The sequence below is a fragment of the Mercenaria mercenaria genome, unplaced genomic scaffold (assembly GCF_021730395.1).
Source record: "Mercenaria mercenaria strain notata unplaced genomic scaffold, MADL_Memer_1 contig_3938, whole genome shotgun sequence".
NCBI classification, from domain to species: Eukaryota; Metazoa; Mollusca; class Bivalvia; order Venerida; family Veneridae; genus Mercenaria; species Mercenaria mercenaria.
The window spans coordinates 35,001-62,016 of NW_026462126.1; the positions used below are offsets into that span (position 1 = coordinate 35,001).

Here is a 27,016-nt window from a genome sequence, read left to right on the forward strand (position 1 = left end):
AACTTTAGACATGTTTACTTTACTTCAATATGCTCTAATATAACTGAATATATCCTTCAGATGAAAGTCTGAAAGTTATCAAGCGGACACCGTTAACATATACTTTGCCAATCTGTTTTGAAACAAAAACTTTTTTTTGAGCTGGATATAATGCTTCTTATCCGACTGGGAACTACAAGTATTGATGGAGGATGCACAACAGTTGTGGCCAATAACCAAAGAGGTCAAGAAAGGAACAGTCATTGGCCCTCTTATTCTCTTTCGTTCAAAAATAACCCCAAACACTGTTTACTCACCATTGAGGCTCTCTGCTGTCGTCTGCCTCAATTACAAAACAAACCATCAATCAACAAACCGTCATTGATGCATCCTTTCTTAATAAAAATACATATCAGTCAGAATTACGAAACTTCTATCTAATTTAAAATTGTCCGTGACGGTTAATAACTATGCAACGCCCTAGCATCATCCAGGCGCTGTATCAACAGGATTCCTGTAAGAGAATCTGTGCAGCTGCAGAAGGTCGAGAAACTACAGACACACAATACTTGTTCGATCTGTTAAGGATAAGTTACCGCAATGAGAGATCCTGATCAAATACAACAACGTAAAAATGTCCAACGCAAAGGAGCCATATTTGCCACAGACGACTTTATTCTTAGTTTCACATAGTCCGGTCAAAGGGAGTTTCTAGGAATAGTGTCGGATGTGAAATATTATGGAAAGGGCTGCTTAAAAGTACTTTAAATGAAACAGAAATGTTACTGATTTTTAAAACAAAAATGTTGTTCAGCTACATCAAATTAAAAAATAAATGGATATAACATGTTAAGCCTTGGCAACCATGTTGCTATGATTACAAATAGTACGAATAGCCGACATTCTATAGAACACATTGTTGACTTTTTAATTATTTTTCATTCTATGCTTACATTTATATATTATAAAATGATATCATAATCAAGAAAATGACTATGAAACGACTGGAAAACTCATTTCTTTATTTCCAAATATTGATTAAAAACACGAAGAAAAAGTATTTTAATGAAAAAAACAAGTTTCGTAACATGCGTCTTTCAAGGTAATATTTAGTATCATCTATAAAGATTTGCTAGGATATTACACAGAAAGAAACAACATGAGCAATGTTAAAAATCTATGTTTTATTTTCATTTCAATAAGCAAAATTCTTTAGGGGATCATGTACCTTAAACAGTAACCTTAAACTGTATTACTTAAAGAGGTAGAGACATGCGATTACATAGTTTTCTTTATACTACGATTGGAACACGGTATACCACTTCTTTGGGTCATTTGAAATTTGAAATTAAGGATTCAATGTTGGGAACATCTCTTTCCATTTCCACCTGAATATTTACAAAAATAATGCACATGATTTTTTTTTTATTTCGCTTTGGATGATCGATGTACAGCAAAGGTTTTTGCTGGTTTATCTACATGCAACATTATCAGCGTCATGCATCCGCAAAACGATAAGAAAAAACATCTTTACTTTTTTGCCAGTTCAGACCGATGACAAAAATATACAACAATATTAGTACAATACAGTCACAAATGCTAAACAAACCACTTGCATTAAGAGACTACTTTTGCAGTTCATGTTTTTGTTGTTAAAGAACATATTGTGTTGTATTAACATGTCAGAGACCGCAATTTATCCTTCCTAGTGGTGGTTTCTTAAAGCAAGCAGTTCTGTCATTTCTGACATATCTTTAACTTGTTTAATAAGAATGTTACTTCCATCTGCCAACAGTTCGTCAAAGAATCTGTCTTTAAGCACTACATGTATTTACTACGAAATCAAAACTTCACATTTTGTTCACTCCCCTCTCATTGCTATAAAACAATAAATACTTTCCGACAATAATTCATAACTCTATTTATAAATGTGGAATACAAAGAATAAATGAAATCATTACCTTAGCTAACTGCCGTTGTCTTGCACTCTTTCGCTTAGAGACTTCACTCCTCTAGAAAGATATCAAATATGCCGTGCGTCAGATATTGTAAAAATATAAAACAGACATCGATTATGTATATCGATTAAAACACTGAAAATGCCTGCAGCACACCGGCGTGAAGTTAGCTTTAAAAAAGTAACAGCAGTATTACTGCTATATAACGTTTGGCAGTTAAAGCAGTATTAGTGCTACTGCCGCTGTAGGTTATATATCAGTAATATCAGTAATACTGCTGTTACTGTTGTAAAGTTATGGCAATTAATAACAATAACAATACAACTGCGATTATTGTTGGTAGTTATAACAGCAACAGGAGTATTAGTACTGATACTGGAGGCAGAGATAGCAGTAACAACTGTAGTTGGAAGTTATTCGAGATACATTACGAAATCAGTTTTAGAAAACAATGCATTCTGTTCCAATTTGTTAAAAATAATACATTTAGTTTTCTGTCATCGGAAATGGGCCTGAACGCCTGTTATTGCTGTAATTCAAAACGTCCAGAAGGGATTGAGGATATATTGTACAATGTCGATATATTGCTGGTATTATCATTATACAAAGCTGACAATTTTTCTAGACGGCGGCGGCATACGTTCAAAGAAAGCCTCATCATGACAATTGAACATGTTTTGGTGCTGCTGTAATCTGTACCGATACGGTGAATTCTAGCAAAGATTGTGTCCACTTTGTCATTTTCCGGGCTCTATCAAACATACCATGAAATCGCCTAAAGGAACTTATGCTTAATTTGCCGAGAAAAAATTGTTCAAATGTGTTTAAACTGTAATTTTGGTCAGCTTTCATGTAACAGAAAATAGGCTCGAATCTTTTTTATTCCTGTAATTCACGACATTCTCGACGGCTTGAGAAATGCATTGAACATTTCGATATATTGCTTGTATATTTGTTCAATAGATAGTACATATTATATTGCAGGATGCTGACGTCATACGTCAAAAGCAGGCCACATCTTAGATACAGCTGTATTATGCACCAAAACGATGGACTCCCGTGGGATTTGGCCACTAAGTCACGGTCGGAGTCATAATGATATAAATATAAAATATTTGCAGGATGTCTGTGAAATATGTCCAAAGAAAGATGAACTTGTTTGAATGCTTAGATACTGCTGTATTCTGCGCCGAAACGATAACTCGAACTGGAGTATGTATGAAATACGATATGAAAACATTTGTCGCAATTAATGTATTATGTACCGACGACGAACTCATTTTTCAGGTTTGCGAAAATGGGCTCGAATCATTGTTACTGCTGCAATTCACAACATTCAGGAGGACTTGGGAATGTAACGAACTATGCGGATATATTCTGGTATATATGTTCAAAAATAGCAGATATAACAATGCGGACGGATTTTCAGGATTTAGACGACATAGGTCCAAGTAAGGTCTGAATACGATAAAGAAAGATGTTTTGGAGCTTAGATACTGCCAAGATTTGGTCACGTTAGGTAATCGTTAGAGTTCTCATGAAATACAAAACTAGAATTGTGTCCATAGGACATGTTTGCCCCAATATACTGCGCCATTATCTATGTAGCATCGTGTTTAGTACAGAAAATCTTCACATGAATGTTTGAAGTTTGAAGCAAATTGTACTCAGATAAGGTAATGCCTTTATGGTAATTTCATCAAGGTTATTTATCTGTAAAACTTTCAAGCTTATCCTTTCAAATGTGTTTGAGAAGTTTGACACACACGATGTTTCTCTATATTCTATAAAGCAACGCCATCAATGGCTCATAACTGCGGTAAAGATTTCATAGCAAAATTTCCTTCCTTCATGGCCATCTGCTCATAAAGTTTGTCCATCTATGAAAGTTTGAAGCAAATCAGGCTAATAGGTTTGAAGGAGTGGGACACGCAATATTTCAGGACATACGCATGTATGGGCCGGCGGACGTACGTACGGACGGACAGCAGCGACGCTATATGCTCTCCCATTAATGTGGGTGCATAACGAAATTAGTTTTAGCAATTAATGCATTATGTGCCGACGAAAAACGGTTAAATGTGTTTAGTAGCGTAATTTTAAGCATTTTTCTTGTGTCAAAACAAGGCCACATTACGAAACTGAAACTCCTCTCACACTATTAGCATGTTAAGGTGTTTAGATAGTGCTGTATTTTGCGCCAAAACGATAAACTCGATCCAAGATTTGGTCTACGCAGGTCATTGTTAGAGATTTGATTAGATACAAACTGAAATTAGTTATAGCAATTTACGCACTATTTGCCGAAGTACGGTGAAATGTGTTGAAAAAAACTTTTAGAATTTTTCACGTGTCCATTACTTGTCTCGAATGCTTGTTATTGCTGTTATTCACATCGTTCAGGAAGCTTTCTTATGCATTAATACATGCGGATATAATGCTAGTATATGTGTCCAAATGATAGTTTATACTACTTAGTACATTGCCGACGGGTTTTCAGGATTCCGACGGCATACATCCAAAGAAGGTATCAACACCAGATTGGGGCATGTTCTGGTGCATGGATTATAAAAATCGGTATCGATAAAGCCTGTCGGCAATGTAATATGCAACCTCTTTTCGATAAATATTCCATTGGCAACAATATGTCCACATTGTTCAATGCAAACTTACGATTTTCGACAGATTTAACCGTTTTTGGACGGCACATATTACATCAATTTCTTAAACTAATTTTATTTTGTATTTGATAAGGACTAATACGATGATCTCAGGTGGCCAAATCTTGGCTTGAGTGCATCGTTTCGGTGAAGAATGGAGCAATGTATCCTCCAGTCCTCCTAAACGTTGTGAATTACAGCAATAACAGGGAATTAAGTGCATTTCCTGAGACATAAAATTACAATAAAAAAACAAACTGATTAAACCATTTTCGGCGGCTCATTATACATCAATTGCTAAAACTGATTTCATAATCTATCTCTTACAACTTACAGCTACTGTTGTTACTGCTATAACCTTACAACTGTTACTTTGCATGCTGTTTCTGTTGTTACTCCTCTACAGTTAACTTCAAGTCGGTCGTAAACGAATCTGTTTATTTCCACCCATTTTTTGTAAAACCTCGCATTTTATTCACTCTCTTTTTATTATTATGGACTTAAAAGTATTTTTCATGCAATACAAAAGAACCACGAAAAGTAGACCACATTCTTTTTGAAAGTTAGTCTTAATAGCGGGGAAGTCTTATTATTGGGTTTTCTTTTACAAATAATTTGAAAGTTTTAAAACTCTTAAATGTTTCCAATGTTTCTGACTTCATGTAAATATAAGCAAAATAATTCTAATTGTTTTGCTACAGAAAGGTTTTTTAATTCTGCAAAAAGCAAATAATTGCCAAATATTAACGACCAATGTTTCTGCAAAACGAATAAAGTGGTCAAGTTATTTAAAAATAATAGATACATGTACATTTACGAGGGATGTTCAAAATTACCCAGAATCGTGCTTTTCATCTTTATTTCTTATCCTCTTTTGCTAAAATTTGAAAATGTGAAGGATAAAACATATTTGATGTAAATGTTTAAATTGCAGATCTCAGAGCATGTCTTTTATTTTTCTATCGTATCGTAGGCAACGTAATTACCTCTTAAGCGACCCAGCGTTATTATGACACTGTCATATCACATATAATTGACAATACAACTTACAAGGGAAATGATTACTAGTGGTTCAATGTATGCATTTTCTACACTTTCTTACGAACAAATTAATACTGTTCATGTGATATTCCTGAAGTATTGATGAATGGGAGACTGACTGAACTATTATACATCGATCCGTAGGAGTTCTTTTGTTTTCAAAACTGACTGAAAGTGTTTGCCTTCTGACATCTATATACCGCCGGTCGTCAGTAATATTCTCCTTACCGCTTTTAAACCTGCCGTGCCACTTATACACATTTTTTCAGGGCATCGTTCTTTCAACATTATGCAGCATAGGAATTGTCTATTTCCTTGTTTTTTTTATTCAAAACACGAACTGATATCACATGTCTCCGTTACATACAGATTTCAAGCAATGATCAACAAAATATCTGTGCCAAACATTTAAATGATGTAACATTTATCATTTTGCGTTATTGACAACACGCTTACATTTTATGTTGATATTCTGCCAAATTAAGAAAAGGTAGCTTGAAAAATTATTAAGTGGCAAGGAATAATTTTGCGAATGCAAAGTAGAAAACAGACAAAATTGGACCAGATGACGTCACAGGACGTTGCCATGGGGACTAGTATTAAGGTATTGTTTGCCCAAACTAAATATTTCCTTATATACGCTATATAACAGTTTCACTGATTTTTGATGACATATAAGGAAATGAGAGCACTTTTCCTGGTACTAATTAAACACCGCTGTAACTTGTATTTCAGTCTACAAGGAACAAAATAGTAATAAATGTGTTTAATTTTGATGAAATCAGAAACAGTTTAATTTTATTTCTAACTTAATAGATTATTTTGTGAGCAAGCGGGTGAATCATTTTTAACAGTTTAACGCTTTCTTTGTTCTATGGAATATTCAAATTGATAAAGAAAAATAAGCTCATTCAACAGAAACGAACTTTAGTGGTAACAGTCGTTTGTGTTTAACACAATGATGTCGCTATATTACAATACTGTGTAAAGGGCAAAACGTGATCATATTAATTGATTTATGGGTCTTTTGCGACTGAAACAAGTGGTGTTACTAGCGAACAGCAGTGTGGTCTTTTAAAAGAGGTCGCGACCATTGAAATATAGAAGAAATAAGTCGGTTGTGAAAGATGTTAGATTGTCTCTATTCAGGGGTGGTCTTCTCAATAACGTTTTCCGTTTAAATTCTTTTTATTATGGAATAAAATTCTAATTTACGGGTGTGCTTATTTATACAATCTTAACGCATAACAAAAAGTCCAAGCGCCAGATGCCGTAGTAATTCAAAACAGACATTACTAATATTTATGTATCTAAATACTGGAAGTACCGCATTGCTTGTGAGTTTTAAATAACTTCATTCAAAATAGGGTTCCTCGCAAACTTTTGAACAGGGAAAATGTCTTATCATATAGGAGGATAAATATGTGCGAGTGGTAGCGTAATTACAACTTGAGGCCTTAATCGAAATAAGTTCTTCTGTCAGGTCAAATACATTTGACGGTAAATTGAAAAAACGTCATAATATATTTGGTCAGTCGATATCTTTACTGATTGTTTTTGAAAAGCTATCTCTTTGAAACAAATTTACTCCGGGAGATATATGGTACAACGTGAGTTACAGGTTTCGCTATCTCAGCGACATGTGCTTCTCCATTTGATCTCATTGACTCAGTTAGTATGGGAAAAATGATTCTACAATTTTATGTTTTTTATGCTTTTGAAGAAATATATCTATTTTCTATAAATTTGAAAAAAAAAAGAAAAAAAAAAAAATGTACAAACTAGGTACGAATAGTATTTGGGATTTTACGTGACTGGCTGGATTGCGTTATAGGGTGTTGTTGATAATTTTATGATCAATTATGGCGCAAGGTTGGTTGTAATATAATACTTGTAAGAGTGGAAGATTTTATTCTTTATTTTATTAAGCGACTTATATGTCAAAATTTAGAAAATGACTATATTTTTCATCACACAATTTAGCTTTATACGTTCAATATCTACTCAGTTGATTAGATATCTATCAGAAGTGCGATGTGCTCACGCATACAGGACACTAAGATCTAGTATTAAAATTACAACCTCTCTAATATGTTAAGGAGGTAGTATACCTTGTTACCATAATCAATTCAAATTAGCTGAACTATAGCAATTTTTTGTATTTCGTATAATTTAATGTTTCAGCTGCTACAATCTTAGGTTCGTTTATCTCTGTACAATTTTTATCCAGGTTTGAAGTACATGACCCTCCAAAGGTATTCTATATTAAAAGAATAAAGAATATACGGATGTTTTACACTTTTCGGTGTATTTCGGTTTCACTGTTAACCGTAGAAGTCTGTGTTAAGTTGATAATTCAACTAGTATGCGCCTTAGCTTTCTACTTTCAGCTTAAAATGTATATGTCGCGGGGCTCGTGTTTCCATGATAACGCATTTCCTACAATTATGTATTTGTCTTAACGTTTAAAGTAACCATGACGACAGAAATGTATAAAATATCTTATATCTTGCTATTTATTGTAATTTTTAAAAATATATTAAATAAAATGATCTTTCTCTTTTAATTTAGCTTCAAAATATTTTATTTCTGAAGTAAGTAATATGTTTGTGTTATCTGCATTTATTTTTACAAATTTCAAATCTTAAAGTACGTACAGCAGTACCCTTTTTCTGAAATATTTATGGAAAAATCATTGTGCTTGCAATTATTGTTCTCATGGATAGTGTGTTGAAATACAGATAAAAAGCTGCAGCTACGTTCCATAGATATACCAGTGTCAACACCTTTGAATTTTACATAAGATGTATAAATTATCGACATCATGTTAAGGCAGGAATGTTTTGGTACATATCTGTGGTAATTTATTCATTACTTCAGCATTATTAAACCATTGAGCATCCGATTAGAGACAGGTAATTATAGCAATAAGCTTTTTTGAACAAGTAATGAGTAAGTATGCTACATTTTGTTATTTTTTATACAAAAACGACCCAAGACCTTCAATACCAGGTTTGACCTTGACTTATTTTCTCTTCCATGATATCGTCTGATATATATACAGTAAAACGAACAACGATCAGTTACTAAAATGACAAAACAACTACTTTTAAACAATAGAAACTATTACAAATAGGTTATATTATTGCAACATTTTACACTTTTTTCTGACCACTGACCTTTGATATTATGGTTGACCTTGAATGTTTTGAAATTATATGCGAATACCAGACCTCGCCTAACATTCATACATGTACATTAAAATAAACTGATATCATTCACTAATATCGACAAGATATTATCAACAAAGAGACAGTTAAAGAGGTATCTTTTTTTTATATAAATTTTGTATAAGTTATGGTATCTCCTCAAGCTCAAGTAGAGACAAATTTCAAAGTGATGGCAACTATCCAAAACGTTTGCAGAGAACTCATTTTACCATTTATTTTAATAAAAGAAACATCAAACTATTGGTAAACAGTTATAAAACACAAAATAAAAATGTCAGTATCATTTGTTCTAGGGTGCCTCAAGTAAACGGATTTAATGAGACAGAATTCTAACTTCAAAACTGATAAAAATAAGGTCGAATCCTGTGTTTCTGTTTTGAATTTTGCTTACTTCATTCAAAAATAACCTTGGGGCAGACGTAAAACCTACCTAAATTTCTTCCACGATATGTATTCTAAAGAGTGAAAGTAAAATAGAGAACTTTTACCGCGTATAACTCAATTTTTTTTTTAAAGATGTGTAACTACCCCTTTTGTTTAAGTAGTAAATTCACTTTGAACGGCAAGAAATCGCTTACCAAATAATTTTTTTCCATTTGTGTACAATAAATCAATTATTAGTCTTGAAAGAAGTAAAATCTTACTAGAAAAAATCAAATACCTTAAGGAATGGGTTTTCTAAAGGGTAGGAAATATTGTTACCAAAAACGTATAAACTTCTTTTGGCCTCAATTGTTGCAATTAACGTCCGTGAGCTCTCGGACCACAGGTTCTGGACTAAACCGTTAGCTGTTTTCTGATATACACAATGATAAAGAGTGAATATAGAACTTTCAAATGGATAAAAAAGATGGAAAACAAGGAAATGCCTATTACAATGTACATTCATAGAATGTTTACATAACAATACAATCGCCGAAAAGAAAAACCATGGTTCAAGAGAAATAAATATTTGTTAAACGATTTAGGGTTCAGGGTTGAGTGATTTTTGATAAAGGTTTGATTCAAACTTAAGAGTTTGTCGTATACTAACCAACGGCTATGCGATTTGTAAAGTGGCAATGTACTGAAACTGTTATGAGACATTTTAGCAATTAATTTACACAGACAGCTGAATACTAGTATTCATTTTTAGAATAGCATTACAAAGCTTAGAGTCTTAATTAAGTCGTTATACTGATATCGATTGAAATGATTATACATAATAAAATATTTTCTAGTCACTTTGTTGAATTTAAATATCATTTCCTACTTCATTTTAGTAATATTTCACATATTTTGTAAACATTTATAAAGATTGACGGTCTATTCTTAATTATATCCTCTACCAGCCGGAAAAAGTGAAGCTTTTATACTAACGTAACAGCCTGTTGAAGATTTAACTGCTTCTTAGATTAATCCTTATTAATGCTCTATATGAAATATTTTGTTTATATATAGCAATGATTCGTTTATGCCTTGACCATATTAATTAAAGTTACTGTATACAGTTAAAGGCATTTGTAATGCAGATTTGCCAATAACTGAAATGAAATGATGTTGTCACGTCACATGTTATCGATGAGACTTAACTTACGTCGTAACGTACATCTCCTGGATTGTTAACTAATCAAGCAATTGTTTCTCCTGTAGAGCTTTAAATACTGCATTAAATTTTGTGAAAATGATAAAGACAATCTGCTTCTGTTGTTTTTATATTGACATTCGCCAACAAGCCATTACATGTTTTGGCGGTATTTCCTTAACAGTAATAAACAAATCCAGAGTTGTTTATAACTTTTTTTTCCAAATCTTCGATTTTCGTGTTTGTATGACAAACAGATGTTGACAGTTTCTTTTAGATATTTAAATCATTGATATATCATTATTTGCAATAATTTTGCTAAATACTTACATCGTCCATTTCTTCTCCACCACTAGACAGTTGCAGATTTATATAAAACTGACAGAATATCCTTTACAGCTCACGCTTTGGCAATGTTTTTCACTGAAAAAAAATCGATTTATACACTTATATTTATTGTTCTGTAACTTGAGTAATGTTGAAAATATCGTCGTCAATGAACTTTGTAGCGCATCAGTATCACAATAACGTTATTTGTAAATGACGTCATAAATGATGTCGCATCCCCGTAATGAAATTTGCATGTCAGTATTAACAGATATGAACGTTTGAAGTTCCATTGCAACTTTATCGAGGTTAACAATGAGTATATAATAGTTTAAAATGTATATAGACCTATACATTTTTTTAAAATAAAGATTCAACAAGTACATTTTAATCATATGCAAATATAGAAGAAAAAGCGGGCGGGGGGGGGGGGGGAGGCGGGGGCGGCTTTTACATCTCTAAACAGATCTAGCAAAACCAATAACAGCGATGTCATTTTTGTTTGTTTGTTTGACATTTGATTTTTTTGATATCTATGCGGAACACACTCATGCGATGCTTATAATACACGCAAATGAAATTTGTACATGATATGGCAGTGGATTTTACTATGTCCATTCATTTTTTTCCATTCTTTCTTGTGTGTTACTGGTGAAGGCCACGTTTAAGATTATATTGTTTTTTGCAAATAAAATGGTATAATAAATCTGTTGTGCTTTAGGCAAGTTACTTTTTAACTAGCTTACGACCGAGTTCGAGTAGCATAGACTTGCACTGGGCAATACGCGCAAGATTTAACTAAGTGTAATTATTTGACTTTATTGTTTATTTTCTACAACATCGGGATCATGGAATAATTGATAATTTTATACATTTAAGTACAATTATCTATGATATCTGAAAATAACGTAATAATTACTATGCGTGACATAAATAACGTGTTACACCAAAGGCTTTTAACCTTGAAAAATGTCTCATTGCCAATTTTTCAACCAGCATTTTATCAGTTTTGACATTATATTATAATTCTATAATAGAAATATGTCTTTTTACACCATTAGCATTGACGGCGTATGATTGTATTATTTCACATCGTCAGGATTATTTCAAAATAAGCAATGAACTTAATTGCCAAACTGTACCTTAATTGTTATAGAACTACAAAGAAAATAGGCGAATTTCAATGCGCGTTAAATCAACTTATTATATGAACTAGAAGTGCTTTTGAGAAAAGCGCATTTCTCCAAAAAATGCTTTATCATCTGAATAGTAAGTCTGTCTTTATATACTATTTGCGGCCTATTGGTATTCACATGTTGGAGTAACCAGCCTGCATCTGTGTATCGGTAATTGTGCTCAAGGGCCATAATTACAAAGTGCTTGGGCCGATTTGGCTAGTTATCGAACTTGGCCGTGGTCTTATGGTCAAACACATTTTGTTCAACTTTGGTGAGGATCGGATGAAAAATATTCGACTTAGAGTGCGGACAAGATTCGTGACAAAGTGACAGAATGGCAGACACAGAGACAAACAGGAGTAAATCAATATGTCTATAACACCATTGTGTGGTGGGAGACACAATATGTCTCCAACACCACTGTGTGGTGGGAGACATAATGTGTTTGCTATACACATAATGCCTAGATAAGGAACATGTTCGCTATATATTTATAACAAACTCAGACTATAACGAGCATATTTGCTTTTCCTGACAAGTTCCTATAAAATTCAAACAAAATATGAAGTAAGCAATGATATCGTATGAAGCAATCTTCGTTGCAGGATATACTAGTTCACTTCTTGTTGCAATCAAATAAATTATCCAGTTTAATTGTGTGTGCTCGCCAGATTTTCACTACACAGCTGCGTATCTGCGCAAAGATTGCGATTACTGACAGAAGGGAATATTACAGATTATCATTTCTCATATGTCAATATATAGAATTATACCACATGGAAGGATAAAATCACGAGACGTGTAAACAATTTATACCCCATATAGCTTGTTCCACAAAACGGGCCAGCAAAATTAGATGATTTAAAAATATAAAACAATTAAAGCATTTTTACTTAAAAAATATTTATCTAACAAAATCAATATACAATACCACATTGTTTAGATAAAGTAATGAATATTTTACATATTTGTTCTATATCGTTATTACAAAAGTTATCAAATATATGAAAAGATAAAAACTGTACCATATTGAATACAAATTTCATGGCCCAGCGTTTAAAGGCGTAAAAAACTGTTTGTTTCCGGTATCCCGACCTACCCTAAATTGTTGGCACGAACCTAAATATTTTTATGGCCTTGGAGAATTTTTTTAACAAAAAGTTGCAAAACTGCACTTTTTTATGCTTTTAACATGGCCGCGATGTTAGAAATCAACTTACTGATGCTCTAAATGCATAACCCCCTTATTTGTTTTTAATTTTTTGACACAAAAATAATTTCCGAAAAGTCTCCCTTAATAAAAAGAAAAAAAATGTTTTCCGACCTACCTACCCTAATTGTTTTTAGCATGTTACCGGAAACAAAGAATTTTTTAAGGCCTTATGAAAAAATACGAAATTTTTTGGTTTTTCATTTTACATTTGGAATATTATATCAATGCACACAGGCAATCATCCCTATAAGTTTGACGCGTTATTTAGGTATCGATCGGAAACGGACAGACGGACAAACGTACGGACGGAGAGACCAAATGTCCGACTTCTATGTGCCTAACCTTCAAATGTAGGTTTACACAAAATGTTTAAATACCTTTAATAGCTCTCTTCCTGTAGTCCTGCACAATTAAACCACTATAACAATTTATCTACATGCACGAAACACGTTATTCAATTTAACTGACGTGATTTGATACATTGCAATCTTTTAAACCTACTTCTTGTTTTGTAGTTTGCTGCTGTTTGGGGGAGAAAATGTTGTTCGCCATTTAAAATGGCGATAATTGTTTACAATTGGACACAAAAAGGACATGATTCCAGTGGTAAGCGTGTTTACATTTTACTTTTTTTCATACACTAGCGCTCAGTTGGCGACCGTACAAATGATCTTTACTCGGTTTTCGGTCTGAAATCCTATCTGTATGTGTAAAACTGTTACTGATTGTACAGAACAGCGCCAGTTCAAACTGACAAAAAGTCGTAATCATGCATAAAAAATGCGATTTATTTCCATAAAAAGAAATGTCTAAAGGCATCAAATGGCCATCTTTCATTCAAATATTTTATCTGTAGATGTTAACTTCTAATGTATAAAACACTCATTAAATGTATTCCACTTTTCTTAATATATAAATATTGCATTCCTGTGAAGGTGATATGAAAAATATCCACCGCGAGATATATGAATATCAATCGAGGCGCCAGACGAGGTCTATATTCATATTTCGCGGGGGTGAACATTGTTCATATCATCCGCTCAGGAATGCAATATTTATTTTATTATACCGAAAATATAATAAGGTTATACATTTACTGGAAAATCAACATAATGTTTAAATGATTTATTTAAGAATAAAAGATAATTACTAACCAAATAATGAAGACAGAATTAAGGAGCATTTACTTGTAAGCACTCGGAAATTATGGCGACTTTGCTGTGTAATGAGACTTGTTTGTTAGATTAAGTTGAGACGTTTACATATCCTGACACCTTTATTTAAGCGCTTCAACATTTGGCATCAATGCTGAAATCAACAGCAGTAACATTTGAAAAACGGCAATAACTTTCCTATTTCTAAACGAAACATATAAGTGTGAGCACTCTTTTTCTTAGTTAGATCATTTTCAATCTGATAGACTGATAGTTTCGATTCAATAATTTATAAAAAGTTGTTTTCGAAATTTTTGTCACATAAAACCAATAATTAAAAAAAAGAAAAATCGGCCCGGTTCACACATGCATGGACACCAGAAAAGGTAATATAATCCTTAAGTATATATATAAGCTCCTCGTCTGAAAATCAATCGTCTCCATCTTTTAATCAATGCGAAAGTGGGAGATATGAAAAAATAATATCACATGCGCAGAAAAACAAAATAGCGCTGTTGCGCATGTGATATGAATTTATGTATCATAACACATGTGCAGAAAATGAAAATAACAGTTTCGCACATGAGATATAAAATCAAAGGGGAATATGATATTTTATTCAAGTTAAACCACTGGGAAATTTGCATTTAACATTTATGTGAGGTATAATGAAATATCATGTTATGCAGTAACAGTTGATTGTTGCAAAAACAGCCATTTTTAGTGGCAGTATACATTTATACTGTATTATCTATACATGTTTACCATGTGCAAACCTAATGCATAATACAGTTGATACACGTAATTTTGTTAATTTTATGTTTAAATAAACTATATGAAGTAATTGTTTATATTTTTGAGTATGAAATTTTGATCTTATATACCTTTAATGGATATTTATAATTTTTGTGCAAATCAATATCTAGCAATAGAAGATTTTATTATACTACTAGTATTTCTTACACATTCTGTAACAAAAGCACCTCGGTACATCATTTTATCGTTTCATGTTCACTAACACGACGTTGTCGATGCATGATTGTTCTAACGAGGTGCCGTGTTAACCAACATTGACGCACAAATACAGACGTCTAAAACAAGGCGATATCGATAGCATTGTGATCAGGTCAGTCAAAATGTAATCACATATGAATGTCGAATACCGTTTATGTAGTTAGCTCGAGATTTGAAATTAAAATAGTATATATTGAAAGTCGCACGACATGAATATATACAGAAGTAAAACTCTTGAATGCCGTATATTTAGTTAATTCAAATGGGTGCACACCTTTGACTTTGGAATTTCATAAGTCGAGCTAGTTTGACATTTAAACAATAGCTGTTTGTTAAACGTATTTCCCTCATGATGGCCTGTTGATGAAACTTGATATGTAACGTTCAGTCTCAAGTATTCTCTTACATTGAACTTCAGTCCAATGATCCCAATTAACCAATTTAAGAATCATGGCTTTTGTGACCTTAACGTTTGACTTTCTGACCCGAACAGACAATAGGGTTATCAAGATTAATGGAGGTAGGGTCAAGCCTTCTCAAGCTATGGGTAGAAAATAATTCTAGCTTCAAGGTCACTGTGTCATTAATATTAAAAGCTGACCATGTGAACGATAAAATTAATTTACTGAAAACAGCAATTCTATGGAATGAGAAATTATTGATCGGCAAAATGTTTCGATCTGGCGGTCAATGTAACTTTTAAGCGACCAATCTTAAAAACAGCAGCGTCATCTAGTGACCGTAAAATATTCCAAGAAGTTTGATTACCATAGAATAAAGCATTCTCTAGATATTGCTCGGAATAGTTTTAGACTCAAGGTCATTTCCACCTGGCCCTTTGACCCCAACCCGACCGGTATGAACGAAATAATGTACTCATCTTCTTCTAAAGAGACGTATACATAACAAAAATGTGAAATGTTGTATGTAGGACGAGCCTGACGAAAAGATGTATGGCGAATGATATATTAGATGTTACGACATGCCTAAATACAGACAGAGATAGTTTAAAGGTGCAAAATAAAGACAAATGAATAGACATAAATCTTAAAAAAAGACTACACATTTTGAAATATAGTACTAAACATTACGATAGCCGTGCAATATTCCCTTGAAATCAACACATGTACAGACAAACAAATGATTGTTTCTGTATTTTCTTAGACTGACATGGGGGTCATTTTGTCCTACTTTCGTGTTTATCGCTTTTCCGTAATCGGTCGGAAATTCTTCGGGATCACGTGATTTTAAAATTGTTTCAAACGAATATCCATTTAAGACGCGCAACAAAATAACTGTATTTCCATGATGGTAATTATGCACGACTTGCACGAAAAATATGAGATTTACAAAATTTAAATTTAAAATTGACAGTGACATATATTAGGCCAAGACAATGTGTTTAATGTCTAAAATCTTATGAAATTAATGTAGCCATGTGTACATAAATAAGTGTATTTAGGTAAATTTCAATCATACTTTGTTTCTGCAGTGTAAGACAGTTACTCATTTATATTCTTAAAGTTATACTGAAAAGAGATTAACTGGAAAAGTTTACAGACGAAGTTGTAAAAACACTTTTATTCGGGAATGGCCTGAATTGTCCTTATGAAAACTTGTAGTATAGCTGTATATTACCTGTATTATAAGAATGATTTTCATGAAGTTTTTGTGAGTTACAAAATTGTTGAATTCCATGTGCTAAGTTTGTAAAAATCACGTTATCGTTTGGGCATATGATATATTTTGCATCTATTTATAAATTATAGCCTCGTTTCGGAGGATTCTTCCGAAAAAGCCCGAAGATGCTCGACGGGTTCGTAAGCAGTCGGAAAGCATACTTTCGGTTTGACATAGGCAGCATTTTTTGTTTATTTGTTAGTTATTCTTGAACATATTCATGACTATTTGGTCAGAACCGATGCAGTGGGCCATATTTTCAGTAAATAGGAAGTCTCAGCTACAAACTCTGGTTTTCATATAATACTCGTTCGGGTTTTAGTAATGGACCTTTAAGGTAGATATACGAGGGACGGTCTAGAATTGATGAGACGTTTTCCTGATAAGTTCATGTTGTCATAGAGCGTATCGAAAATTGTACAGAATATTATTTGACATATTATCTATCCACTGCTAACATAAAAATATTACCATTGTCGTCAGACTGCTACTTTCAGTCGTCATTGTAATAAGACAACGCTGAAGCTGGGGAAGTCAAAATAATTATAGTAACGCAAATATGTCTAACCTCCGCTTTTATAATTTAGACGGTAATTCAATATATTACGTCCGCGTATATAAAAATATAAATAAAGTGTACAAACATTCCTTATCAAGAATTTAGAAATAAAGACGTCAAATAGGTTTAAAATGGCAGATTAAATTTGATTGACTACCGATTGTCCGTCATCGTTTTGCAGATGTTAACACACTTACTGCAGATATTTTGTCCTCTGGTATGTATAATCATAATAAGTATCGCCATTTTGAGCTGCAAACAACATAACCCTCATCTGTGCAGCAGCTAACTATAAAACACGTCTACTAGACTGCACTGATGCGTGTTTGTATGTTTAAATTTCTGATAAATCCCCGTATATTTAACTTTGTCTGTTATCGCACCGCTGAATATATCATCGCTATGCGGATATTATAAAAGGTGAGATTATGCTTTTTTTTCAAACTTCAGTTGTTATATTTTGTTTTACTGTAAAGAACAGACTAAAATATACCGAATATAAAGTACATTGTATACGTAATTCAAACATATAAATATGAAAATGGCTCTTGACTCGATTTAAAATGTTCATCAATTGTGTAATCAAACTGTATTTACTCGTACTAGGATTAGTATTTTGAAATGTCACGAAGTGGTTTATATTTTATCCCTGCACAATCAAAGTGAAAAGATTTGAAGCTGCCTGGTATAGGTTGCCCTAGTAAACGACTCGACATGTAAATATCTCAAAGATATCGCATGGCATAAAATAATATTTGTATGGATGGGTAGGGGAATGGCCATCATTTATGAAATGGCTGCTGTGAAAAAAAATATCTCTTTTAAAATTCCACAATCAAAGATGGCAACCGAGGTGGCCGCAAAAATGTTTAAGATATACTTCACATTAATGTATACAACATACTATTATAAAAGTGTATTTGATATTTAACTTTTACCTTTTCCACTGGTGGTATGTTGAAATAAATAGCAAGGCACATGTAATCATTTAAGTTTGGGGTTCGAAAACTGTTCAATATTTCAAATGGGGTTTCACTAAACTCTTATATAGTTAGTGAAAAATGTGCTATGTTCATGAAGGTAAATATCTTGCATTAAGTCCCAGATTTCTAGTTTCAATCTTGTATCTTTTCTCTATATGCAATTTCTGATCAAAAGGAATGCCCATATCTTTTTCACTTTCTTCCTATAATATTTCTGTGATTTCGGTCTGCTGATCTTTGATGTAATATTTGTCAGGTTGTCAGGTTCAATCCTCGTCCCAAAGTGCAGATGTTTACATTTTAATTGTTAAAAGTAAGCTGCCAGGTATTTGCACATTCACATGCATCTTTTTTTTTTTGCAGGAGAATCTTTTCTACAGGTCGCTATTTTTGAATACAACTTTGTGTCATCTGCAAATAATTTTAACGTGCAATTCAGGATTTCCGGTAAGTCTTTTAAAATAAAAGCAGAATTGGAACTCAAAAGTTTACATCTTCCCGTTCACTGAAGATTCCATTTACTACTACTTGATAGGTTCTACCTAGGAGAAAGTCTTCCAACATGTGTATAGTGAATCTCTTATTTCGTACCCCGAAATGTTGTGCTTAGAATCTTTTGTGTGGTATTTAATCGAAGGCAGTACAGAAGTTTAAATAAGTCACATCAACATCAAAGATATTCTCTATGGTTTCCGTCCAGTCCTCCATCGCGTTAGTAGTTTTGGAGATAGAGGAGTAACCTTGCCGGAACCCATGTCGGAATATTGAAATAACATTCATTTTGTCTAGACGTTTGATATTTTTTCCGTAGTAAGTCTGTACATAACTCTACAACATAGTGAGGTTACACTTACAGGTCTGTAATTTTCAACCTTATTTTTTTGCTATACAATTGTATCGGATCTAAAAATTCAGACATTAGAATTATCTAATATTTAGGAGTTTTCCCTCAACCATTGATTGATTGAATAATACCTCTAATTTCGATTTCATTTTTGTTTACATTCTATAAAGACATTTTGGCGAATATCATCAAGGCCTTGGGAGTTATTGGTATTTAGAATTTTATCACTTTTGTCATTATTTCCTTTTTTAGTTTCTGTCTTTTCTAAACAAAAACTGGTCTGTACTTTCTCTATAGAAATACGGTAGGTTTTCAGTTTTTTCTCAATGGTATACAAACTGATGAAATGATTATTAAGTGGTTTTACCTTCTCTTTGAATGTTGTTTCTATTTACTTTACAGAGTCTTGTAAATTTCAAACTGATTTGATTATTTTGATATTTCCTCTCAAATTATTCCAGAACTTCCTTCTCAGAAAGATTCTTTATATAATTTGCACAATAACTTCTCAGTTCATTCGATACATTGTTTCTTGCAATCTTATACCAGAAGGACTTTTCACCCGGGACCAAATACACCAAATTGACATCCCAAAACAGTCCAAGATGTCTAAAATATTCATTTAATTTCTATTATTTTTTAAAAATGTTTTGAAGACATGTTATTATAGTTAAATTAATCTTTAGTATAGAGTTTTTAAAGAAAACACATATAAAAACACCAGTTGAAACAAAGTTTTCATTGAAGCTAATGGGAGGTAAAGCCAACATACTATGTAAATTACGTATGGATTTGTTTCCCTCGGATATGGTTTTTCTGTACTAATTCAGTTCCCGGTTGTCCTAACAATTAAACAAAATTAATCTTTAGCTCAAATTTACAAATATATTTTCCGCTCACAGTGTGCATTTTTCGGACTGTCTGTCTGTTAAGTACAGATGCCAAAATATCGTATTACCTAAAACATTACTACAATGTTTATTATAACAAATTATGACCAAACGGTTACAAATGTATATACATAAAAACTACTTCTTTTCGCAAACGTGTAAGGCGAGGCAAGCGGGCTACTAAAATGTATTATGTTTATTTGTATATATATATATTTTATTTTATAAATCTTTGTAAGATTCCTAATGCTCTACCTGGTTGAATAGAAATTATATTCTGTAACGAAAAGCCTAGGACTGGTCAGCCCGGTGTCAGTATAATGTGACTGGGTGGGTATCATGTCACGTGTCTATGGCGTGATATTTAAGTGAGGCAGCACTATAATGTTGGGCATTGTGCTCACTGCTACAAGTAGACACCATCGTCTATATAACTACACAACTGTTGAAAAAGACGTTAAACCCGAACACACACGCACACACACACGCACACGCACACACAGAATACAGAGTTTTGTTGAGTGCATGACTAAAGTATTATAAATTATAGTTCTAAGTAATCAACTGTTCACATTATATGTCCCTATTTCTAACACAAAACAGTTACATGTATAACTTTTGTCAAACTTCTGAAATGTCTTAGATTCATTCGAAGTCAATCCTACACACAGACACTGAAACCACTTCTTACAGCAGTCACACAAAATGCAGGCTGATTTACAATTCAGGCAGCATCATCCACAAAGCAAAATTGTGCCTTATTTTAAACAGTAATTTTGTGTTTTTTTTTTTCTGAGGCATTTTGAAATGAGAATATCTCATCAGCAACTTAATATAATTAGTGCAAACAAAGGCGAATGGGAAAGTGCTTAGAAAACACAGGCTTTAAAATCATTTACTATGAAATGTTGATCGCAGGTTTGATTAACGGCTTAACGTAATGAGAGGGTTTGCTTTTATTACTTGAAAATGCTTCTTTCATTTTACAGAAAATTCCGAAACCCGAAATGGGTGTTTGTTACATGTAAACAATTAAACGTCACACAAAGTGTTAATGAAACACATTACTTAGATTGAAAAAACTATTTGTAACATGCACTTATGTAAATGGATTTTTTTCTAATCAACCGACCATTTTTATCAGTTAAATGATTATGAGATAAACTGCTTGTCAAACAGAAGCACGTATTCAATCTCATCAAAGTATCTGCCGCTAATCCATAGATTTTTGATTGTGTCAACGAAAATAAGATGGGAATAAACACCCATTTACCGAGGTGTTAAACAAGCGTGCATGCAAATGACTGTTGACTTTAAAATTCTGAGAATCACATTTCGTTCGTTCTAAGAAGATTTTACTTGGAAAAACATAAATAAAAATTACGTAATCATAAAATATAAGCCAACGTAAATAATTCTATTTTTATCAAAGAAGTGATTAATGCGTTTGAAATTTAACGTCCTGGCTTTTCATTACAGAATATAGGTTCTATTCAACCAGGTAGATCATTAGGAATTTACAAAGATTTATAAAAGACATTTTACAAATAAACATAATACATATTAGTAGTCCGCATGCCTTGCCTTACACGTTTGCGAAAAAAGTAGCTTTTATGTATATACATTTGTAACCGTTCGGTCATAATTTGTTATAATAAACATTGTAGTAATGTTTTAGGCAATAAGATATTTTGACATTTGTATTTAATAGACAGACAGTCTGAAAATGCACACTGTGAGCGGAAAATATGTTTGTAAATTTGAGCTAAAGCTTAATTTTGTTTAATTGTTAGGACAACCGGGAACTGAATTAGTACAGAAAAACCATATCCGAGGGAAACAAATCCATACGTAATTTACATAGTAATGTTGGCTTTACCTCCCATTAGCTTCAATGAAAACTTTGTTTCAATGACAAGTTGGTTTCAACTGATGTTTTTATAAGTGTTTTCTTTACAAAATATATTCTAAAGATTAATTTAACTATAATAATATGTCTTCAAAACATTTTCAAAAAATAATAGAAATTAAATGAATATTTTAGATATCTTGGACGGTTTTGGGGGTGTGAGTTTGGTGTATTGGGACCCGGGTGAAAAGTCCTTCTGGTATATCGAATGAATTGAGAAGTTACAGTGCAAATTATATAAAGAATCTTTCTGAGAAGGTGAAGAAAAGTCTAAGGAAGTTCTGGAATAATTTGAGAGGAAATATCAATCAAAAGACCAATCCGACTTCTGTACGTATTTATATCAATGGCCATATTTGCATGAATAGCCACAAAAAAAGCTATGCTATAGAACACTATATTAAGGATGTTATTAAGGATGTTATTTTCTAGTAGTGATAGCCCAAAAACGCTTCCGTAGATTATTATGCAGCAAGTGTTTTCACAGGTGTTTTCATACCAACACATACCAACATACTGACTGTCAATATTACCCCCGAGAACAAAAGACGGATTAGCAGTATTGCATTTCAATAAATGAATGTACACTACACTATTTCAATAGCTTTTCTATTGTTTTATCGTTTTTTTTCAGGGTTTATCAAAAATAAAGTAAAGAACGTTTATAATATATCTACCAACTTATAGTCCGAAACACCATTTATGCGTCATATAAATTTCAATATATTTACTCCAATTTAAACACTTTAAATACGTGAAAAAGTCTCAGTCCAGAAAAAACACAACTGCCCGACAACATACACTAAACTACAAGGTGATACAATGTGCCTTAGTGTTTATAACCCTCAAAACACTAAATAACGACAAAAACAAAATTCGATGTTAGATTTTAATTCTAATTTTAAAGAACAAAAAAAACAAAACAATTTTCATCAGGACTTACTGATAAATAGCGTCCAAATAAAAAAATGTAAAGGAACAAAAACATCCGTCGTAATCTTTTAAAAAGACGGCGAACGACACTTTCATGTCATTTTCGCCACCGTCCGTTCTTAGCAACGAACAGGAATTTTAGATTTCACAAATCCATAAATAGACATCACTAGAACGTACTTTCTATAGAGTATCAAGACATTTAGCTTGAAATTACTTGTGTGAAACAAATGTCAACTTGAACTAATGACATGCTCATAACCAATGATCCACTATACACCACTGGAAAGCAGGGCCTGATATTATGTCAAGTATAACAATAATATAAGTAAAAGGCCTCTATATCATAAAAGTGGAAGTAGAATTGGTCATATTTAACATACATGTCTCTAACTGTACTTCGATCTTCCCTCTCCTGTGCTACTTATAAAACCCACTTCAGTCTATGGATTGGAATTTAAGTACTTTAAGATGAAAATTTTTGTCGTGTTCTTAAACGTACTGGAGTATATTGCTACCACAGCGCTTTGCGCCGTAGTTATCCTCCGCCGAAGGCGGATGGATATAGTTTTGGCGTTGTCCGTCCGTCCTTCAGTCCGTCTTTTGGTCCGTCCGTCCGTCCGTCCGGAGCCATATCTTGGAAGTGGTTGGGAATATTTAAATAAAACTTCATATACATATTCACCATTATGCGAAAATGCGACCCGTCAAGTTTCAGTCAGATTGCCCAAGTAGTACTAGAGTTATGGCCCTTAGAAATTTCTATTGTTAACTATATAGGGTACTAAAATATGGCAATTTCTGCTTTATAACTTTTGACATATTTGACCTAGAACTATGAAACTATATTGAATTTAGATCACCATAATGTGGTAGTGTTCGCACAATTTCGTCAGGCAGGCTATCTTAAGTAACTTCCGAGTTATTTTCCTTTCAAAATCCACATATTTGTACATAACAAACTAACCAATTGACAGAATTTCATTAAACTTCTTTCATTGTTTTCCATCAACATGTGAATGTGTGTACCCACACCCAGTCACCCACACTGCCGTGGTCACACCCCTTCCCCCCGCATTTTTTATTTTTTAAAACCTTCCATGAAATTATTTATCAACATGCAAAGTTGTATCATCCTCCCACATCGCTCCTCCACCCACCCAGTCACCCCCACCGCCCTGATCATGCAGCATCTCCCCCCCCCCCCACCAACAATTGTTTTTCATTTTTTATTTTCCATCAATATTTATTATCAACATGTGAAGTTTTGTACCCTCACCCGGTCATCATACCAATTCATCGAATTTGCTTGTTTGGAATAGGTAGACACAATGACCGAGGCTTCCCAAAACAAATGTTTGCAGTATTTTGTTTCGTTGTTTCATTTCCTCTCTTTTTCTTGGTTATGCAAATATTAACTTTATTTCTTTCTATTAAATATATAGACCATTCCTTTGGGAGATGAATTAATAAATTTCTTCATTGAAGACTTGTTTTCAGATCCTATTGTAAATATGACACATAAGATAAAATGTACTTAAGTTATATTTATCATTTTTGTAAGTATTGTGTAGATTGCTCAATGGGGACCTTAAAGGTCAATCTGGTGTAGGCCCTACACCCAAATTGTAGGAGGAGAAAGTCAAAAAACGGTCAGTTTGCTCCATCCAGGTGGATCACCTGACTGACCCTGATAAAAAATATTAGTAGAGTATTTGATCCATGATGATACGTTACACATATACATATGAATCGAGGTCAGAGGAAGTATTTACATTTTTGTATAATTTATTGCTAGAAGTTAGTTGATTGAAGAAAGATTGAAGATACGTAAGTTACATTAAAACTCACTGAATTACAGTGAATTCTAAACAGTCATCATGAATTAAATTCGAAGACTTTTTCGTCTGTAGAATGAATCAATTTGCAGGACTTTCTGTAGTGAAGATATAATGGTTAGATATTATTTTATTTAACTTAACAAATTTTATGATTTGAAATATTAAAGATATATTGCAGTAAATATGAGTTAGAATTAAAATAACAAATTTGAAATAATTATCAAAAACAATAGCAGCATACATATTTGTATAAATCAGTTTTATGAGAGATTAATAGATTAGTGTCATTCATTCCTGTTTTTACATAAATCGAATATATTATTTATAATATTCATCAACTATCTTGAATATCACTGAAACTGCAAGCTTATCAGTAAAGTAGCTAATGTGATAAACCCTTGGTGACTACCACTATAGTGCCTTGTTACCTGACAGGTCCTGTGTGTTTAAATATTTCCTGCTGACTGCTCTACTCTATCACATGACCAATGTCAGAGTTCAGATTTTAAATTTTTGTTGACAATTTATTAAATTTTTGTAATCAAAATAATTCCTAAATAATTCCTATTGGATTTTTTGTACTTTTGTATTTAGAACTTTAAGTGGATTAGAACTTAAAGAATTGATGAGGCAACACATATTTAATAATTTTCATTATTATTTGTGTTATTTGGAAAAAATTGTCAAAAACTGAATCGTGTCTGGTAGGTTTTTGAATATGCAACGATTAACATTTTGTGGATGGAGCCATTTCTTTTTATACTGAGCTCTAGGGTTTAATAGAAAAATAAGTACTGTTTAAGCTAAACAAATTAACCTGAATTTGAAACATATTCGTTAGCTTGAATCTCTCAAAATTATTACTTTGACACAATTTTATATAGAACACATTTTCGTGATAGCTTAAACAAAAGAGCCACGTGAAATTCCTGTTTAGTCTTAATTCGATTTTATTTAAATATATTTCCCTCATAAATTGTTAAGTAAAAGATATTCAAAGCATAAACTGTTACTGCCTTTCTCAGGTTTCATTCCTCATTATATTTATTTTAAAAGGTCTTGTCTACAGCATGGCGTCTGGGGACACTGCTTTTGGAACACATAGCGATATCCCAGGACTGGAAGCAGATTTTGAAAAGGGAGAAGAACACGTATGAAACTTTTCATCTATTTCAAATACAATCCTTATGAACATTTATTATATAAGCAGAAGGTATTTTGCTGTTAGTTTTAACATCACACCAACACAATTATATGTCATACAACGACTTTCAAGGTTTTTTTATGGCGGAGGAAGACCCCTCCGGGCATTAGTTTAGGCAAATTGGTAGAACCACCGACCTTCTGTAAGCCAGCTTGGACTCGGTGTTGTTATATTTCTTGTCCTTTTCGGTCATAGAGTACATTCATTTTCACGTCATTAGAATTTCGCCGTTATTAAGGAGCGTGAGGGTGTTGCATATTTCATTTCCTGTCATCAACTGACTCAGTCAAACCGATTCTTCGATTATGTTTCTTGTTGCATTCTGTGTTTCCAAAGGATCTTTTTAAATATTTTGTCTCCTCAAATGAAGAATCCTACACCTCAAGCGAGGTTTCGAGCCTACCGTATTGTAGGTTATTGATTCGCAGGAGGTACCATAAAAGAGTGTGAAAGACAAAAGAAATGTGTAAATCCATTCCTGTGACTAACGATTTTTTGTCTGCCGTTTTATCCCTTGCATGTATGTTTTTTACACTTTTTAGAATAGTTTCTTTTGACAGGAATGCAGATATCAGTATAATGCTTTTAATTTTCAAATGTATATTCTTACTTGACTTATTCAGAAAAAAAATCGCCTTGATATCTTTTAATCTACTGCTGATGAACGACAGCTAATAACATGCATTCGAATTAACATTAAATACATGTATTTTAGCAGACGCAGTTCTAGACCAGCTCACTTTCAACTTTTTTTTTCAGCTATAATGGGGAATAATTTTGCAAAATGTAAGAACCTAATTTACGCCATCTCTTATGTTAGGTTATCTCATTACAATGACTTTGGTGGAGTCTGGA

General features: G+C 32.9%; 2 long non-coding RNA genes across 2 annotated transcripts; one reads left to right on the forward strand and one right to left on the reverse strand.

The window, feature by feature from the left end:
• Positions 1-1,909: 1,909 nt before the first annotated feature.
• Positions 1,910-13,683, reverse strand: LOC128553554 (uncharacterized). The gene is made up of 3 exons (XR_008369372.1): positions 13,528-13,683; positions 10,763-10,855; positions 1,910-1,991 (listed from the first exon to the last, which is right to left on the reverse strand). It is a non-coding gene; the product is annotated as an uncharacterized LOC128553554 (long non-coding RNA).
• Positions 13,684-17,862: 4,179 nt separating this feature from the next.
• LOC128553556 (uncharacterized) lies at positions 17,863-26,109 on the forward strand. Its single transcript, XR_008369373.1, has 3 exons — positions 17,863-17,977; positions 18,904-18,987; positions 26,014-26,109. It is a non-coding gene; the product is annotated as an uncharacterized LOC128553556 (long non-coding RNA).
• Positions 26,110-27,016: the final 907 nt, after the last annotated feature.